Consider the following 20639-nt stretch of genomic DNA (forward strand, 5'->3'; position numbering starts at 1 on the left):
TCAGACTCAACCTCTTTACAATCCTGTGCTGTGCCCTGCTTCTGCCTCCTCTTTCAGCTTTCTTAGCCCTGATTTTTTCTGCAGGGAGGGGAAGAGATGCAGACCTTTCCTGCCCCCAGGATAGAGGCTGCAGAGAGAACAGTTTGTTGTCCACCTCCCTCTGTCTTTGCTTGTTTGTTGTTTGGACACTGAGCCACAAGACTTCAGGAAGGTCTCCCAGGAAGGCACTTAGAAATCATGCACCTGCTCTCCTCTTTCCTGAGTCTCTGTCTTGAAGCAGAGAGAGTGTCTCACCTTCAACCTGACCAGAGGCATTGTTGTCTCAATCCTGATTTTATTAATTCAGCTCAGGAAATCTATAGAAAGTATTCTGTTACCGAATGAGAACGTCATATGGCAATCATCCACAGCACAGAGATCAATAAACTTCCCCTAGCAGCAATTTATCACTCAGTGTATCACACAGCAATCCTCTGGGTGCTGTAACTGAAGGCACAAAAATTTAAAGTGAGCACAATACAGTGAGGAATAATGGCCCAGTACAAACTACTTCATAGGTGGAAAAAAACCCTACATGAAGGCAGCCTTCTGTAGCACCCAGGAAGTAAAACCTCAACTCATTTAAGACCTAACAATTAAATAAGTCATACAAATACTGAAACCCTTGTTTTACTGTGCTTTCTGAGAGGGGATTCATGACTTTTAGAGGAACTAGTTACTTAGTCTACAGTAACATAAATATCCAAAGCAACATAATCAACTGAAAAATCTACTAAGTTATTGACACACAGAATATTTGTGTTTTTGAGGTATACCTGAAAAATCCATCTCAGCGAGAATTAAAAAATGTGTGTTCATCCAAAAAACCAGAAAAGTTCATCCCTGTAACTTTAATTATTTTCTTCACATTTCCACTTGTGCAGTTCCAATATTAGAGCATAGAAAAAATAATGGGTAAAGTCCCATTATTACAACAATTTGCCAATATTTCAGGAGTGTTTTCAAATTTCCCTTTCATTAATTGGCAGAACTAGTGTTTCCCCAGGTTTCACTGAGAAGTAGAGATTTGTCCATTGGGTTATTTATTGGGCAGTGGTGCTACTTCTTCTTCTTTAGGACAACTCAATTCTGCTTTCCTGTGACCACTGTTTGATCTCTCTTCTTGAAACTTTGAACATTTAAAATTGTATTAGTAATAAGCTAATCTCCCTTCTACTGAACCTTGCTAAAGATCAACCCAATGTTAGGGAAAAGCAAAAACCAATGCATGCTGGCTGACAACAGATCTGATTTTGCCTAAAGGTCAGGGTTTTCTTCAAACCCATCTTCTCAGGATGGGAAGGGGTCAGTGGTGGGACTCATTTCTGGTTCGCACTCCACTGTCAAATACTTGTAATGTGGCAACTCTGAATCAGTTTATAACTTGGCATTATTTCTTAACTGCATTTCTGTGAACATAAATACCTAAGAGTATGAAGCACACTGTATGTAGTCCTTCACTGATTCTCAAAGTCCTGTGTGTTTCATGTCATGGGAACTAACCAAAAGCAAAATCTTTGTGTTTTTATACAGTTCCAAGTTTGGAAAACATCTATCATATCAATGAGGTTTGCTTCAAAGAATAGCAAAGTATGAAGGCTGAGACTCAATTTGTAGAAAAAAAAACCCAAAACCAAACAACCAGAAGTGACAAGATTCTGGAATTTCTTCCTAGTAATTCACAAGGCTGAACTCACACTTTCCATAATTCAAGAATACTTCTGAGTAATTCTGTTCTCATGGATGAGAGAGGAAGAGAGAGACAGTTATGATCAGACAGATATGACAGACAGACATGGGCTCCTGTCAGGGAGCTGTGGAGAGCAAGGAGGTCCCCCTGCACCTCCTTTTCTCCTGGCTGAGCCCCCTCAGCCACTCCTCATCAGATTTGTGCTCCAGCCCCTTCACCAGCTCTGGTCCCTTCCCTGGAGTCACTCCAGCCCCTCAATGTCTTTCTTGTTGTGAGAGGCCCAAAACTGAACCCAGGATTGGAGGAGCCTCAGCAGTGCCCAGCACAGGGGGACAATCACTGCCCTGGTCCTGCTGCCACACTATTTCTGACATATGAAGGAATTGCAGTAAGTTACCTACTGGTGGAACTGAGGGGTCATATGATATCACCTTCCCTTCTTCTCCAAGTTTTTTTAGTAATTTTAGCCATAAAATATAGAAAACTTACTCCTGCTTACTGTATCCTTTCAACCTCTTAAGTGACTTTCTGAAGAGGATGCAAATGGAAACTTGAAATAGACTCAGGATTGAGTTATGATGTCTAAGTAGCCACTTTTCATCTTTTAAATAAACCAGGATGGTTGCATACTGCATAGATTGGCTTTTACACTGTAGGGGCCTTTTAGCTGATTCATCTGCAGGAGTACAAATGCTTACTAAACACAAATTATAGCTGTGGAAGTGCTCTGCTTTATCAAGTAGAGTTCCCTTCCCCAGAAGGTCAGGAGCAAGAAGAATGCCATATTCAGCTGATTGTGTTGCAACTGGGCACCCTTGGTCCTAATTTCCCAGATAGTGCAACCCATTCTATATTCACATCATTTAATGGACGTGCAAGTTTACAATACAATGTGTCCTAATTTTTGGACACGGGGGGAAGGGCTACAAAACAGCCTGTGCTGGGTTATGATATGGAAACGAGTCAGTGATTCAAAATTTTCTTACAAAGCACTGGGTGAGCAACATTAACTGGCAGTAAAGGTGATAATAAGTGACAGGACAGATTCTTAGGGTTGATTAAGGACCATAAATCCCCTGGATCCTCTCTTCAAAGACTGTCAGTGTGGCAAGGGTATACTTGAGTGGCTAGGAAAAAGCATTCAACAGTATAATCAAAGTCTGGCAACATCTCTGTCACACATTCATATTGGCCAATTTACAGTTGGCAGAGCAACTCTATAGGGTCTGAAACAAGAGAGCACAGAGAAGCCTACAGTGATGACTGAAAAAGAGGAATGCAAAGATGACACAGAAATACTGTCTTCTCCATTCAGTGCAGTGCTGGGCATAGCTCAAAGGCTACTGAAGAAAACTCAGCTGCACTTGTGCTCCCATCTTTTCATTTCCCTCGGGGCTGAGACTGCTTTCAGAGCAGAACCAGTAACCCCAGTAGCACCTTGCATGTTCTTCATCTTTGTCCCAGCAGGTCTGCCTGGATCCAAGATCTGCTGCTCCAATCCCAGACTCCTGGTAATAACTGTTGACAAAAAGACCTGCCAGGCTTCCCACAGAAATGGTGTGTTTAACATTTAGCATTAGGAGAAAGCTTATGGTGTCCCAAGAGGAGTATGTTAAACCACAGAAGGGTTTGCAGAATAACTTACCTAAAATGAGGTTTTCACCTGGCAGAAAAGCCAAGGATGGCTTAAGTTCTGTGGCACTCAGAACTACCAGAGTGTGAAGGAGGCACTCATTTCTCTTCAAGAGGAAGGGAAACGAGCTCATCTCTCTGCACAAAATCTGCCCTACTGTTCATAGTCCTTGTGATCTGTTGTACCCCATCACTGGCAATGCAAACAATTAAATCTGGCAGGAACCGGGAGGTTACAAAGCTCAAAGGAAGTAATCTGGGCATTTGCACTTTGCCTACCCTGAGGTGTTTACCAAGGCACATCCTAGATGACTCACTGCTTTTCCTTCTTGTTTTTTTCTTTAAGAGGCTGCTATTGCATAAAACCCACAAAGCCATACAGGCAGTTCTAAATAACAGCATCATAAAACTTACAGAACTTACTACAGCCCAGGACAATTGCTGTATTTATGTCATGAACACTGCTAAACATAGCACAGGAAGAGTTCCTTTTCCCTCCTCCTCACCCCACGCATGGCTGACAGCGACGTTTGTCAGATTCACAGCCTCACAGTTTAAAAAAGAACTTCCAAAATTAAATCACCTCCTTCAGCAATGTGAGGAGAGTCACTTACGCTAGTTAAGATGTAATTTATATGCATCTCTCTCGTTATGTGTATGACATATACTGAAGCTAAAAGCAAGTTTTGAAAATAGATCTTTTTAATACATACTAAAAGTGAGAAATTACTAGAATATTTGCCTTTTTATCCTGTCAGAGGCAACTGAGTTTCTTTAATAACGAAAAACCTGATCTGTGTCTGGAGTTTGACTAACAATGCCAAAAAAGGGCAAAAATACAATGCCAATACTTTAGAATCCTGCAAAATTGTCTTTTAAGAAACACCCTACCAAAATGGATCCATTCTAAACTGCAAGCTTAAAGCATTCAAAGACTTTAGCACCCTCAGTGCTTTTTCCTATAGACCTTATCAGACCATGAAGACTAAAATTTACAGTCTTGTGTGCCTAAATTTAGCTTTTGAAAGCAGATGCAAAATGCTGACTCAGCTTATATATTTCAGCTCTACCTATTCCATTGGGTCAGACTATCAGGCCATAAAACAGGAAAATTCTAATTACATGAATAAAAGAAATGGAGGAATATTCAAAATCATCCTACTATTGAGCTAACTGCAGGCAACAAGGAGGGCATTAAGTAGACCAGTTCATCAATAATGGAATATGGAGACTTTCAGCACTAAGTAGGTCAGTGGTACATATTTCTGCTTTACCCTGGAATAGTCACTCAGCAGCCTACTCACAGTTATCTCCCACTGCCTTCCTTCTCTTCTTACCAGAGAATCTTCAGCATCACAAAATTCACCGAATCCTCCCATCCCTGCAGAGAACTCACGATCTGAAAATGTGTGGGGATTGGGTTGGATGTTGAGGCTGTCATCCAGGGAGGTTGCCTTGAGAGGTGCATTGAAATTGTTCATTCTCTGTCAGCTAGGGGTTTGTAAGGGAACTGCCCTGTGTGCCTGCTAACAGATACAATTCCACATAAATCCACTCCTGACTTCTGTATTTAAAGGAATGCCTCCCATCAACAGATGTTGCAGAGACTGTCACAAGTCCATGGGATCTTTTCAGAGATTTGAGTGGGTTCTAAACCATAACATGACTAAACCATAACATGATTAAACCGTAACATTTGGTGGTACTTATATGAAACAATACTGGTGGCTGTGTTACTTTTGATTCTTTGGCTGATAAAATACCAGCAGAAGAATGGAGATACATTATTTTGAAAGTTCTACTTTCCCCTAGAAGCTGTAATAAATTATTTTTCATTATTTCAGTTAAAGGAATTTTGCTCTTTCTTCCTCTTTTTCAAATTGTTGCCACAGGGATGTAAGTAGAAAACTGCCCAGCCAGCCTACCTGATACTTGCTGAGTCTGTGCTGAAATGATTTCAAAGCTGACAGAAGAGGAGCTGTCCACTTCAAAGCCAACATCATTCAGCCCTGCAGGAGGGTAGCACAAGTGGAAATGGAGCAGTAACTGTCTATTTGAAATTGTAGGCAACCATGACATCTAATACCTCCTTGTAGGAATTGTCTGACTTAAGAAATCTGCAGCAGAATCCTGCTGGCCACAGCAATAACCAGCCAGGAGAGCCAAGGGCTGTGTAGAAAGCCAACCAGATTACTGATCCCTGAAAAGATTTAATGGGCAGTATTTTTACTGCCACCAAACTAAATAGGAAAAACAAAACCAGACAAAGTTATTATTTCTCTAGGACTGTATAGATGGTGACAGCCCAGTGTGGCATACCACATATAGGAAAACTGAGGGATTCAATAACATCAAAATTCTACAGAGCAGGTATTAGTCAGTCTGGCAATTTCAGCTGTTAAATAAAACTTCTTATTTGGGTTAGCATGGGCACCAGCTAATACAGGACACATTAGTTGTTCACTATTCATAAGTATTACTGAGAGTATCATAAAAAAGTCTATTCCTATCTCCTAAACTCCACAAAACATTCCTTATTACTTCTGTTAAATCAAAACATTTATTTGAAAATTCATCTAAAATTAATAAATATTCTAGAACATAAACATTTTAAGTCTAATGTATTTGCCACCCCAGGGTGCTTTTCATTTGTTCTCCTCACTCTTCTTAACTGAACAAGTAATTTATGTGAGTAATGAAAATAATCTTATTGAGCAGCTTTTAATCTATTATTCAATAGCTAAAAGGAAAGCAAAAGTCACCCCTTCTATCAATAATTCAGCCTCAGTGCTAATGCAGCCATTCAGCTGCCCTCCTCACAAGGGCCTCATGCATTTTTAATGTGTTGGCTCTTTGTTAGGAGGTCAAAGATATGACTTGTGGTTAGAAACAGTTACCAGGTGAGGGAGGGTCAACTGAAGCAAATATTCCTATTGCAAGTGAAACAAATTGAACTGGCAGGAGCATAAAGGAAAACTGCACAGCAGAGTCCTCAGTGCCTGACTTTGCTGAGGAGCAAAAAGATAAAGCCCAGCTGCCAAGGCTGCCCTGGCTGATAAAGAGCTGGGACCTCTCAGCAGTGCCAGTGGAGCTGAACAAACTTCAGCCAGGCTGGTCTGATGGAGTCATAAGGGATGTGCCCCAGTTCAGCCTCTCCTCAGGTACTGTTTGTTCCCCTACCTGGATCCAAACGCACCTGCTGGGACTGGCACTCACTCCAGAGCACCACAGACAGAGGTCAATGGTCTGATGACAGCACTGTTTCCCTCAGAGCCAAATTTTTACCCCTTTGGATGGTGCTATAATTTGGATACCTGCCAAAAACATCAAACCTGGGCTGCCTGGATCAGATCTCACCATCTAATGAATCCACCTGATCTCTTTAGCTTCACTTCCACTGAGGCAGTTTTGGAGACTTGCTCCTTAAGCACCACAACAGTTTTGAAAGCCCCAGGACACGGGTGGCTTCCTTGGTCTACCTTTCTTGCCATGTGTGAATCAAGCACCTGCAAGAATAAGAATTTAGCAAGGCTTTTTTGTCTGCTAATAAATCCCTCTGAGAGTGTAATTTTCTCTAATAGTAAGGTTGTCTTTTTTGGAAAAGATGAGCATGTCAAGAAGCCTCTTCAGGAGGATTCGTCCAATCTGAGCGCTGGCAGGCACCATCTCTTCTCAAGTTCAGAAAACTCCTGAACTGATGCTAGAGAGACAGATGAACTCTTAGACCTCTCCCAAGAAGAGGTGCATGTGACCCTGGCACCAAGCAGCTGCTGGTATCTTTGCAGGCCTTCCCATTCTGTCAGGCTGAGGGCTTCTGATAGAAATTTAACCCTGCTCATGTGTTTCTGGAATAAAGTATTCCTTCCCCAGTATGACAGGCTGTCCCAATCAATGTTACTCTTCTGCTGAAGTTTCAACAAGTCAGCTGATCTTCTGTACTGGAATGGTTCCATTTTATTTTTACATCTTTAGGTTTAAACTCTGCATGACCCAGCATGTTTTAGGGCAGAAAAAGTAAAGGATTTGCCTTATTTCATCATGGCTCAAAATGAAGCCAATAAATTTTTATGTAATATTTGGCAGTTTCTCTCTAGCTCTATTTATGGCTGTCCAGCCTTCCTCAATAAGAGGAAGTGATATTAATTTGTTACCGAGAGTGGAAGCATTCATTTTACATCTGGAATTGTTCCAGATGGAAAATAAATCTTGTTCCCCTGTGTGTCACATCACTGCTTCATGTAGATTTCCATTCCAGTGGAGCTAAGGAAAAATTTATACAGACCTATATAATGGTTGCTTACAACCAAAACACATAATTAGCCCTATAAATACATTAAGAGGTAAAAATGAAGAGGATTTTGTAAGCTCTAAGCACCAAGTTGACCATAGAAAACCTTCAGGCAAAAAAAAAAGTCAATTGCAATTTCAGTTCTGCAGGAACAAAGAATAAAGATCATGTAACCATTTCTGTTGCTGCCATGACCACTTATTCCAGACCTGAATGTCTGATTTCCTACCCTTTACCTTCCTTCTCCTCGCATGTTAAATGCTGCATAAATCAGGATCAAGTTTTGGGGCTGTACTCCCAAGGACTAGAAATGATGTCTAGAAATGATAATGCAAAACAAACACCCACAAATAGATACAGACAGACGGAACAGTACAAGAAAAATGAGAGCAACCTTTGGCCCTTCAAAATTTGAAGTGTCATCAAGGTTTTCATCATACCTTTAGGAATGGACCTCCAAACACAAGCCCCGTGGAACACAACATTACATTTCTTCATTGGAAGTGTAACAAGGAGAGAGGGCAGACTCTGATTGTTGACTAATCATAAAAAACAATCAGTATTTAAGTAGACTGGGATACAACTGACAGGCTGAGATTGGCCCTCAGATGCCTTGGAAGGGGTGTCAACGACCAAATCATGGCTGTCACAGAGTAAGATAAATGAGGGAAAATACACAAAGCAACACGTGTTTGGGTTTGCATAATCAGACAGAAAAACACTGATTTCAAATGACAGTATTCTGAGTAGATGTGAACAGGCGAGACTGTGCTTATCAAGGCCAGAGGAAAGGCAAATTTTGATACCTTAGAAGTAATATAAACAGAACATGAGCTGCAGCCTTAGACATATGGATAAAAGGATTTTATGCACAGAATAAAACAGATGCAGACACAGCCTGCATATGAGAACCAACAGAGGATTTTGAGTCAAAGAGCAGTGCGGTGACTTGCAAGACAGTGGGCTGTACCAGCAAAAGAAAAAGAGCTGGCTCAGAACAATTAATTACCAACATACTTAGAGCAGTTTGCTACTTACTCTTAGTTGCTGGGAGCTTGTTTGCTGACCCTAACTTTAGCGAGTCAGCAAATACACCATAGATGTGAAACACAAAAGATGACATAGGGTTCATTGCAAACCAGACTGTGCCCTGCAGACACAGCCAGCTTGTACTTGGCAATCAATGAGCCAGATGCAATTGGAACACTGCTAACTGCCTGTAAATGATGCATTTTTTAAAAAACTGAACCATTTGAGAGACTGTATTGCATTCATTACCATTTCAATCAACAGCAGCACAATGCAGCGCTGATGAGATTTAAATGACTAACCAATATAAATAATCTGAAAGGCTCTTGATAGCTGGGGCAGAGATTATTTACAGATTATTTCATTATAGGCTTCCTATTTGGCTGAGATTTTGCACATGTGAACTTGTCCCATGCTTCAGCCTTAGCTGGGTAGGCAGCTCTTTCAGTGAGAGAGATAAGAAAAGAAATAAGGTTGAGGAAGGCGTAATGGAGGCATGGAAAATTGATTTTCAGACTGTGACCTTGACTCAGAGGTTGAACATGAGCTGTGAAGCAGACAGTGAGGACAGGAACAAGCTGCAGACAGCAGAACAGCAAACTTTGCTTGGAATTAGAGATTCTGAGGCCTGTCCCTGTCCCCATAAGCAAGTGCAGTAAGCATGTGATGATATTTTAACTTGCAGGGATCATACTTATGAAAGCACAACAGAGCTCACACACTGTTTCTCTCAGAGATAGCATTTCAGAAGGATGTTATTCAAGCCACTTAAGATGAAGAAAAAAATGAAGAGAAATTTCTGTACAATGCATCAGGTATTTTATCACATTCTGATGGTTTCATTTGTTCACATGCTCATAACATATTTAATCAAACTAATTTTCTGCTCTGATTTTTTTTGTGATGGGTCTGAAGTAATACAAAGTTTTACAGAAAGAATGAAATCATGAGGGAAGAGAGCACTGATTTCTGGCAAACCACACGTGATGTAGTTAAGAAAAGCAGGGAAAAGTGGCTAGAGTGGTTTAAAATTTGCAGTTTGTCACTGAGTTATGGGGTCAGACACAAACTGTTCAGAACTAGAGAACAACCAAGGACCATGTTATTATTACAGGGCTGTTTCTCCAGCAAGAAGCAGTTAAAGGGGCTCTGTCTTTATTTTCTTTCTGTGCCTTTTCTATTGTGTAGCTCAGGGAAAGAAGGAAATAGCAAGTCAGGCTAGGTCCACACTCAGAATGCTCTGTCAGCACAGGATCATGTATTAGAATATTATGCAGTATATTATGCTGGCACAGCATTTCAATGCGCATGCAGCTTATAACAGCAAAAAAAGGTTTTTACAGTATAACATCTTGATTACCTGGGAGTGACAAGTTGGTTTTTGTGCACAAGTGACTTCTGGCAACGTAACTATTTGTCAGGTCACACCCCAGGTGCTGATCTGTGCATAACTCTGCCATCACAAAACAATAGAACAGTCCTGGCCTTTGAGCCATGGGGAACCTCTACTCTACCTAGAAAACACTGCTTGGGCTTCTTAAGACCTCTGGAGTGGCATATAGAGGTTGGAAGAGAACAGGGAACATGAAATAGATTTTTTCTGAAGCTCATTCTGATACAGACTGAGAATCTGAGTTCCACAAGCAAACAAAACTGCACAATGTGCAGAGATATAATATTACAGCATTAAGGTCCTCTGTCCCTTACACAGAGATCCTCTGAGCTCACAGAGCACCAGCATGGCTGCAGTATTCCTATGTGAGTGGTCAGTCTTCAACAGGGTTGAAATCCAACCCAGTAGTATGGGGAATTTCCTACAAAATACAATTTTTTCTGAATAAGTATTTCTGAATAGAAATAACTGTACTTGTTTTTGTTAGTGTGCAGTAGTGTGCTCAAGGTGCCATTCTGAAATGGTACGTGCCCTGAAACTGAAGTCACTGGAAAATAAAAACCCTCAATTAAAAAAAAAAATCCAGCCAATTCATGATTACAGTTTTTAAAACAATACTTTTTTATGGAAATACAGTTTTTGCATATCTCCACAGCACACCATTAAGATAGAATTTCTTTCTGTTCTGTGCATGCTGATTATGATCAATTCTGTTCTACTGTAAAATCTTCTAGGGAGTGAGGCATTTTTTCTATTTTCCAGGAAGCATATTTTATTGTTCCAGTAAAGCTGAGTTTTCACAAATAACATTTAAACTTTTGAAAGGCAGCATATTCCCCATCTGAAAATCATTCCATCATAAAATTCCCAGCTAACTGTCAATCTACACAACCAGCCCGGGCAATTAGCTCTGCATGATAGCAGAGCTATTAAATAACCTTGGCATCAAGGTTACAGCAGGTCAATGGCCAGGCTAGACAAAGAATGCTTCAGGGCATTCCCTCATGGTAGAAACAGCTCTTGCAAAGGACCTGCCTCAGTTTCCCATTCCCAATGTCTACTAAGTTAATCAGCTTTTTTTTGGGAGGTGGGTGACAGTGGGGCAGAGGTGGGGGGACTACAGATGAAGTCTGTATTAATCTCTTAACTGATATTGTTGTTAAACTTCCAGTTCAGACTTCTTGACTTAGAATCAGCTTCTCCTGTTTCTCTTCAACTGCAATCAGCAGGTTTTCTCCAGCTTGGAGAGTCCATATTAGTCCCATCTTCCACCCGATACATGTTCAATTTCACTCATCCAGTCGCTCTCGATTCTCAGGCTGACATAACAGGCATATCTTTGTCCCAGATGAGAGAAGGAGAAATCTTACAATGAAACATTCTGCATCCCAAGCCCTTAGGGGGACACTGGCCCTACATTCCAGCTTGCTCCTGACACTAATAACTCCCAAGACACTCTTCTCTCTAGCAAAGGCTACATCAAATATTTTTTAAACAGACTTCCTTAGGCACACAAGCAATTGATCTTGCAAAACATCCCTTCTGGCCTTAAAGGCCCAGTGTTCAAAGTCTGTACAACGAGGCTTATAAATTCAACTGCTAAATGTCACACCAGAAAAAAAGAGAAAAAACATCAATTGTGATTGTAGGAGGAAGGAACCGAGAGTTGGAACATCACATCACACATCACAAACAGTTTTAATTTGCAGGTAGAATGGAGACATCATGAAAACATCATAAAAGGGGAGCAGCTCAGGAACAGAGTCATTTAATAATGCCAGTAAGAACTGAGCTGATATTCACTCAAACTCTAGGGAATCTGCAGATGGAATGACTGTGCTGCTGCCTAGGAAATACTAAAAAGTCAGGCATTCTGGGGACTTAATAGCGATGATGATATCAGAACTAACAGGCTGCAATTGCCAGACACACAGGACATGAAAATTCAGCCACCAGACCTTCCTTGCTCCTGCTGCAGCCCTCTCCTCTCCTCCCTACTGCTGTTCTGCTGTGCCACCTCGTGCCCACCAGCTGACACTGCTGCATGGAACGGGACACCTGCACCTCATTAAAGTCCTTCGTGTTGGACTTTGTGGGACCAGAGCAATGTTCACCTGTGCCTGCTGACACCGCTGTAAACAGGACACGTGAGCATGGAACCTGCACTGTCAAAATCCTTCCTGTATTCCTGTGAAGGCTGAGATGCTCACAGATGTTTTGAGCCTTTCAGTGATTACAGGCAAAGTTTTGAGTTCATTGCAATTCAGATTGTTAGGTAAGACCTGCATGGTGGACATTTTCCACAACTGCTACCAGAGCCATTGTCTGCTGCCCTTGTCCACTGGGCTGTGTAGCAGCATGTCCCAGGGCCCAGAGCAGGGAACACACGTTAAGAAATTCCCTGTCCTTTACCAGCTTTGATGCTGATGTGTATATTTTGAATAACCACATGACTGCCTCGTGTTTTTTACTTACCTCACTGTAAAATGGATGACACTTGTTTATTTCACCAGAGTGACAGAGCTTTGGCGTGATTTTTCACAGCAGATGGGGCTTTAGAGATCTGCAAACAACATTGCTTGTCAATCTGGCAGAAACACCTTTCTGATGACAGGGCACACACTGGGAGCTTCGCAGGGTACATTGAACAGAAGGAAGCACAGCAATCCGAAGGTCTTTGCATTTAGCAGATTTTTGTAACATTTGTCCAGACATATTAATAGTCTTTGATTTTTTCAGGAACTGCCGACATTCAGGTTACTTGGGGACTTTCGGGTGCCAAACCCCTCACTTTAGGCAAGCACCCTGAATGACTTGGGCACAGCGAAGGAACTCTTCCTCTAAGCAAAAAACTGTAGAAATTGTACAGCCTGGGAGTCAACCTGACAAACTCCTCACTGCAGTCGGCCTGGCCTCATGAATCCTGTCATGGGAAGCCCGATCACAAAATCCATCTATGATATAAAAGTGCTGCAGCTCGGAGCCGGCAGCCTGAGGCGGCTCCAGCAGAGAGAGCCGCAGGGAGGGGCCGTGCCCAGGGGATGGAGCCGGAGCTCGGCCGCGAGGGGTCAGCGCTCCGCCAGCCGCGCTGCGCTCGGGCTGCGGGGGAGAGTCCGCTCGGCGCTGGGGCGGACACGCTCCCACCAACAGCGCCGCAGGGGAAACTGCTCCGTCGGTGCCTGCTAATCCCTGGAAAAACAGCCTCCAGATCAAGGAAAACAAACTGGAGCAAGCTTATGAATATCACAGATTCCTGTGCTGGCCTGCCAAATACCGCTGCAGTATTTGTGTTTGCGATTCCCAGAGGATTAGGCCTCCTCCTTGCCTGGGAAGCGTGCCTGGGTCAGCAGAGCAGGCAGGAACGCAGCTATTCCCAGCACTGCGGCACGGGCACAAACCGGGGAGTCATTTCTGCCACTGCCTAGGGACACTGACCAAATGATGGTGTACAGGAGACCATAAGCACCAGTTCCTGAGTAAGAATAACCCCTTGAGTATTGAAGCAGTATAAAGATGTCTTATATTTCCAGTTACATGAAATATAAAGATAGTCAGGGTTCAATAACTGTATTTTACTTAAGTGAGCCACCTCTCAGCACATTTTAAATTTTTTTCTGGTCTCTGGGTGACTTTTATCAGTTGAATTTCTAACCCTAATTTACATGCTTCAGAGCTTTCACTGAGAATTGGGTAAGAGCGAGCTCCCACTGACACAGAGATGGCTTTGGTGACCAAGATCCCCTCTGTACATCAGTCAGACTGCCCAGTCTCAGCTCTGGAGCCTGCTCCTCACAATGGACAGAGGTTGCAGCTGGCACAAGGGAATCAAGAGTGCAGCAAGAGCCATACTCTGAATCGCATCCGTGAGAGCCTGTGAGTCCCAATACACCAGAGAGGTCTGCCTCAGCTGATCTGATAATATTTTTTAGGAGTTCCTTAGGCAGGTGCTTAACAAGACCCATCCAGGGGAGGAGCAGGCAGATTCTTCCCTCTACTGCCTCATTCAACCCAGACTTCTTTACATTAGTGCTTTCCAACCCATGAAGAGAAACATTTAGATGAACTTGAGGAAAGGACTCTGCCTGCAAGGGGACACAAATGACACCAGAAACAGAGAGGTCTGTTCTAATGCATTTGCTCTGTTTTAGAGCCACTGCTGCCTGTGACAGCAGCAGAGAGAGAGATGCCACAGGAAAGGAACAGGACAACAACAAAGGGAAAACTGAGAAGTCTGGGCTGGGTAGAGGGGCAATGGGAAAGTTGCAGTTGGTAGGAGAATATGAATGCAAAACAGAACTGATTGTAGCTTTCCACTTTGGGTTCTTTAAGTGAGATTCCTCTGCAAAAAGACTGGGAAACCATTGCACTGCATCACTGGAAAAAATAATGAAAAACTATAACCACATTTTTAGAAATAGTGAGGGCTTTGGGGGTTGCTTTACTTATCTCATGAAAATTCAGAAGCCTAATGACAAAACTCCTGCTAAAGAAACACTTGCAGGAAGCTGCAGATGGCATATGGCACACAGTTGACAAGTTACTCTAGACTAGTTTGTCTAAACAACAGGAAATTCTTATGTCATAGCTAATCTGACCCTGGTTGCATTCTGGTGGTAGCTAGTTTTTATTTCTGGTTTTAGTTGTTTTCCTTCATTCACTTGCCAATATATTTTAAATAAAAACCTGAAACGAATATGCGAACATTTAAGATGTTTTTGCTTCTATTGCAGGTGCAGCACTGAAGAATCTGTTTGTAGATATGGATGTACCCCCAATACAGCACAGCATGGCAGTTCCATGATGCTATACCAAGACCAAAATCAACAAGGATTTCTCTCTGGAGATCTCACCAGAAGTGTTGCAGCAGAAAATCATGCCAGTCTGTTAGAATGACAGGCACAGTTAGGAGTTCTGGACAACCACACACCCCTGAAGCCATAGTTGCAGATGGCTGGTAGCTAATACTCTTTTAAAAATAAAACAAAGTTCAGTAGGATTTTGAAAAAATTCATGCCATGATAAGGTTTAAGAAAAAGTGATAGCATATTTCTGTCATACTGTGCCACACAGCAATTGAAAATATCGCTATATTTTTAAAATACAGGTATGTGCAGAATAAGCTTTCATTTGGGAAGCTACTGTGAAGAGGTAAAATAGTTTTCTGTTGTACTGATTTTTCTTTAATTTTAGATAAAAGCTTTATATATTTTATGGCAACCGAGCCACAAGGTTCTAGACTGCAGATTACACTGGTATGGAAAGATACTGCCTAGGAAAAGGTATTTTTTAAACAAACAAAAATGTCAGGAAGCAGAATATAGTATGCCCTACATTGTCCAAAACCATGTGCTTAACATAGCAGAAATTGTGAGTAGAATAACAAGTTGTATGTGAAAATCACCATCAAAAAGATAAATTTATTCCATTTTAAATGAGCAAAAACATGTTTTTAATATCCATGATGACAGCTGCACTTAACCTTACGTGAAGTCTTTCTTTTCTAATTGAAAAGCTGTTCTCAAAGTACAAGATAAGATATGATGTTAACCCAGTTTTCATTTTTTTTTTGTGGCATTCTTGGAGTTAGTTTAACAGTCATTTTCATACCTCAGTTTGAACCTGGTCTTGGCTGTCTTATATTTTGAGAATAAATTGAAAAGAACCCCCTATGCTTTGTAGATGAAACCTGATAATTAAATGGTCCCCTGTGGCCATGGTGTGTTTATAGAGATCTTTACAACCTCCTTGTTAGTATCCTGCTGTGGACAGTATTTAGGGGCAGTATCTTTGCCCTGAGATTTGCTGTCATGAGGAAAAGTGGAAGAAGGACTTGAGGCTGGGAACTGCAGCAAGGGAAAACTTCCTTAGATTAGATGCCTGAATTTTGATGTCGAAAGTTAATTTCTACCTTTGATCATTAATAATGTAAAAAACATATAACCACAGTATTTAAGAGACGTCTGCATTTTGCAGAATCTGGGTTTAAAAGCCCATGATATAGCAGGACTATGAAGCTATAAAGTGAAACCACATCCCCAAGCTATGGAGCTTTCTCAGTATTACTTAACACTTACAAAGAGGAGAGCTTCACTCTCCAACACTCCAAGCCTGCCAGCACAAATCAACTTTAAGAATGCACTCATTTTACCACAAGAATCTCCTGAAAAGATAGATTATAAGGGTCTAAGACTCTCTTTCATGGCACACAACTGTTTCTGAAGACTGCTTTGAAGTTGTCATTTAACCTACAAAAGCCTGAAATGCCAAGGAGTTTGTCATACAGGCATTTTTCCCTAAAATAGTAAGTGACACATTAGAATTGAGCTAACCAAATAATAATAAACATAGGGCTTAATATTCCAGCAACAGACAGTCTGTACAAAAACTAGCAGTTCCTCACACAAGTGATCCCTTTTCTTTTGTAATTACCACAGTAGCCTCCTTCAACTCACCAACATCTCTTGTAATGAAGGAGAAGAGGACCTCGAGGTCCAGAGGCAGAATTTCTCCTTGCAGCGCACTGCACATCTCTTCCCTGGATTTCATGTTGAGTAACCGACTTGATGGAGGAAAACAAAGGCAACAGAAAGAAAAAAGTCATCTTGCTCCCACATAGCAAAGGAGACAGTATTTTGGTGGAGACTATTATTTTTCCTACCCTACAGGCACAGAGCAACAAATGATTTGTTCAACTTTATTTACCTCCAGGTGTCTAGGTCCAGCATTGACATAAACAGCCTGTTCAGGTCCCTCTGGATAACATCCCTTGCCTCCAGCAAGTTGATTGTTCCACATACCTTGGTGTTACTGGCAAACTTGCTGAGGTGCCCTTGGTCCCACTGTCCATGTTAAACAGGGTCAGTCCCAAAGCCAGCTGGAGGAATGTCACTTGTTACTCTCTAACTGGACATCGTGCTGTTGACCACCACACCGTGAGTGTGGCCATCCAGCTACTTCCTTACCCACTGAGTGGTCCTTCCACTTCCCAGTTAAAAGCCAAGGATGTCATGTGGGGCAGTGTCAAATGCTGTGCACAGGTTCAGGTGTGACTTTCTCTCCCCTTGTCCACTCGTGCTGTAACACCACCAAATATCACAGCATGACCAGGTTGGAAGAGACCTTCAAGATCATGGAATCCAACCCAGCCCCAACAGCTCAACTAAACCCTGGCACCCAGTGCCACATCCAGGCTTTGTTAAACACACCCAGCGATGGGGACTGCACCACCTCCCTGGGCAGCCATTCCAGAACTTTATTAGCCTTTCTGTGAAAAGCTTTTTCCTAATATCCAACCTATATATCCCCTTGTCAGGCATGATTTGTCCTCAGAGAATTCATACTGGCTGTCCCAGTCACTTCCAATGTTTTCCATGTGCCTTAGTACAGTTTCCACAAGGATCTGTGCCATGACCTTGCTGGGCACAGAGGTGAGAGTGACTGGTCTGTAGTTCTCTGGGTCTCCCTTTTTCCTCTTTTTTAGGATGGGTGTTATGTTTTCCCTTTTACAGTCATTGGGAACTTCACTGGACTGCTGTGACTTCTCAAATATGATTGATAGTGGCTCATCCATTTCTTCCACTACTTCCCTTAGGACCTGCAAGTGAATCTCATCAGATTCCATGGACCTTTGCACCTTCAGGTGGGTTAGATGTTCTTGAACCTGATCTCCTCCTACAGTGCAAAGCTCTTCATTTTTGCATCCTTGCCTTTGCCTTCTGTGATCCAGCCAGTGTGGCTGGAGCCTGTTGGTGAAAACCAATGAAAAAAGGTCTGAGTAACTCAGCCTTCTCTGCATCCTGAGTAACCAGGTCTAAAGTTTCCTTCCAGACAGGGCTCATCATTTTACTTATCTTTCTTTTATCACTGACATACCTATGGAAGCTATTCTTGGTGCCCTTGCTGTCCCTGACCAGATTTAATTTTATCAGGGCTTTAGCTTTCCTCACCTGATGTCTGTCTGCTTGGACAGTGCTGGGGAGGACAATTTCTGTGTATTCCTGCCAGGCTACCTGTTCTTGCTTCCATCCTCATTGACTTATTTTTTTTGTGTTTGTTCAGGATCTTCTTGCTCATCCGTGCATGCTTCCTGGCCTTTTTACCTCATTTCCTCTTTTTTGGGATGCCTTTCTCCTGAGCTTGGAGGAGATGATCCTTGAGTATCAACCAGCTTTCTTGGACCCCTCTTCTCTCCAGGGCTTTACCTCATGGTATCCTACCAATCAGATCCCTCCTTAAGAGGCCAAAATCTGCTCTCCAGAACTCCAGGGTAGTGATCTTGCTGTGCAGCCTCCTCACAGTTGCACCCTGACACTTTAAGGTCCTGGGTTCAATCCCTGCTGTCAAAAGAACAACTGTGGATCTGCATTACACACCATGGAAAAAATGCTTGTGGGTAGTCTGTTCCAGTTCTCCCTGTGGAGCTGCATGGCTGCTGGTGCAATGTTGGGGAAAGCTCAAAAATCTTTGGGGCTTAATCAATCTCCATTTAAAGAACCAAGAGAAAATTTCCCTCCTCGAGGACATATTAAATAAGGTGTTTACTAAGATTGTCTGTACATGAGTTTAAAGGAGAATGTTTAAATTAAACTTGTTATATTACCCAAGTAGCATCTCTTTAACAAATGAAGACAGGCTGGTGAAATTAACGTGAATTTTAAATATTCACTGCATGTAAGTATTCAATTTCTCATGCAGTATGTAGCTGTGAGAACAGCCTTCTTCAGCTTGCATTCAGCCTAACATGCTGTCATTCCATTTGGTGTTAGATGGATTTTTTTAGCTTTTCAATGGATGTAACAGAAAATTAAGATAAAATATGAAGACTTTTTTAGACTTTTGTGGGTACAAAACTTCAAAGCAGCTTGTATGAAAGTGTTCACCTACTTCCTGTCTTGCTTTTGCAAGACTGGAAGCAGTGACCGGTTGTGTCCAGACAAAGATCAGAATAATAATTGAAAGAACAATACCTTTATGCTGAAGACAACCTCCAAAAAGGAAAAAAAGGGGTTTCCCCCTCCCGTCATCTTAAAATAAAACTATATTCTTCTCAAGATATCAGTTCTTGACATTCCTTCTTTTAATGCAGAATTCATTGGAATTCCCAGCACAAAGACCAGGTACCTGAGCACCCTTAACAAACCCACATGTACTGCTATGAGTAGAGAGAACACTCACTCCTTTAAAAAAGTGCAGTGCAAATAATCTCATACTAGTAAAAATGGCTGAAAAAAGTGTAGGAAGAAATACCAGACCCATATGAATTGTCAGGTAAATGCTCCTTCCAAAAGCAAAGTATTAAAATGGCAGTCAGGTATCCCAGTCAGATGCAAGGGATGGGAACTTGGGCACAAAGCCCCAGGGCAATACTTTGCCTCACTCACAATATTCCATTGTTCTCAGTAAGTTGGAGCATTTGGTGGCAGGATATTGGAAATGCTGACATTTTACAGCAAATCCACAGGACGCACAATAAAGTTGCAGGTAAAATGAGGAATATTTAAGAGAGAACATTGTTACATATTCCGACTTCTACTTAAGGAAAAGAATAAAACTTCTTGATTGACAATGTATATGCATGGTACATATATATATTATAATAATGAGTGTGTATACACACGCTTAAAATAAGGATTTGTGAAAACTTAAGTTCAAGAATAGGGAAGAAATCGCAAGCAGGTACCTTTGAAAATCTGAGTAGCAGATTAATAAAATTCCAGTACAAACATGGTTTATTATGTAACTAAGATACACGCATTTATATGCTGTTTAACTTATTTTGTTAACTATTTTTCATATATGTCATATCTAATGTACATATGCTTTATGTATTATATTTTAGTTACCATATTCTACATTACATATTAAAGTCACTTGGATTCAATGTTGTTTGGTCTCTAGTCAATATCGCATTATTGCTTCATATGACATTATTGAATTACTCTTTCCAACTCTGCAAATTCTTTATTCAGAAAAAAAAAAAACCCTACTGCTTATGAATAATTTATTTTCTTCAAATCCCCAGCCTATATCAAATGGATAAAGAGGCAAAATTCACTTCTCTAATTTTTCTCCTCTGTATAGGACTGCCTTATCAGTCAATCAGCACTGGCAGAATCAGAATATCAAGATCAAAATACTTAGCAGTCTTAGTAGTCTTATCCTGATAGTCTTATATTGAATATTTAAATTGATTCAGTCATAAGCATCTGTCACTCAATTACAAGGACTTTTAAAGTCCTTTTAACAAATTGCTTAATGTTAGCATAATTGTAACCCTGCATTAATGCTCGTAAGTAGAAAATTGCAGAAAGGGAAGGAAGGAGCCCAATTTTTCCATGATGGAACACCAATATAATGAAAGCTGGCACAACCTGAAACGCAACAGCAGTCATACAAGTGCAAGAAAGTACCAACCCATGTATTGCTATCAGGGATCCTTTAGAAGGTGCATCTGGAGTAATGAGGAAGGCAATGATAGTGAAAATGAAAGGAACACGGCTCAGTTGATGATGTGTTAAGAAGGAGCATCTTGTTTAACACACATGGAGCCAAGAAAGGCACGTTGCTGT

At 41.5% G+C, this 20639-nt stretch overlaps 1 protein-coding gene across 2 annotated transcripts in view; it reads left to right on the plus strand.

Annotated features, from left to right (window-relative positions):
- Positions 1 to 19951, plus strand: part of AMER3 (APC membrane recruitment protein 3) — a 41351-nt gene extending 21400 nt beyond the window's left edge. Inside the window, exon 3 of one of the 2 annotated variants that reach the window (XM_005425521.2) lies at positions 14802 to 19951. The gene's annotated coding sequence lies outside the window, so the exon portion shown is untranslated. Of the gene's footprint in view, positions 1 to 1572; positions 1938 to 14801 lie in introns of those variants that run through there. The other variant, XM_031060695.1, reaches the window with a different exon arrangement.
- Positions 19952 to 20639: the final 688 nt, after the last annotated feature.

This window comes from Geospiza fortis, unplaced genomic scaffold, assembly GCF_000277835.1.
Source record: "Geospiza fortis unplaced genomic scaffold, GeoFor_1.0 scaffold101, whole genome shotgun sequence".
In the NCBI taxonomy this organism is placed as follows: domain Eukaryota; kingdom Metazoa; phylum Chordata; class Aves; order Passeriformes; family Thraupidae; genus Geospiza; species Geospiza fortis.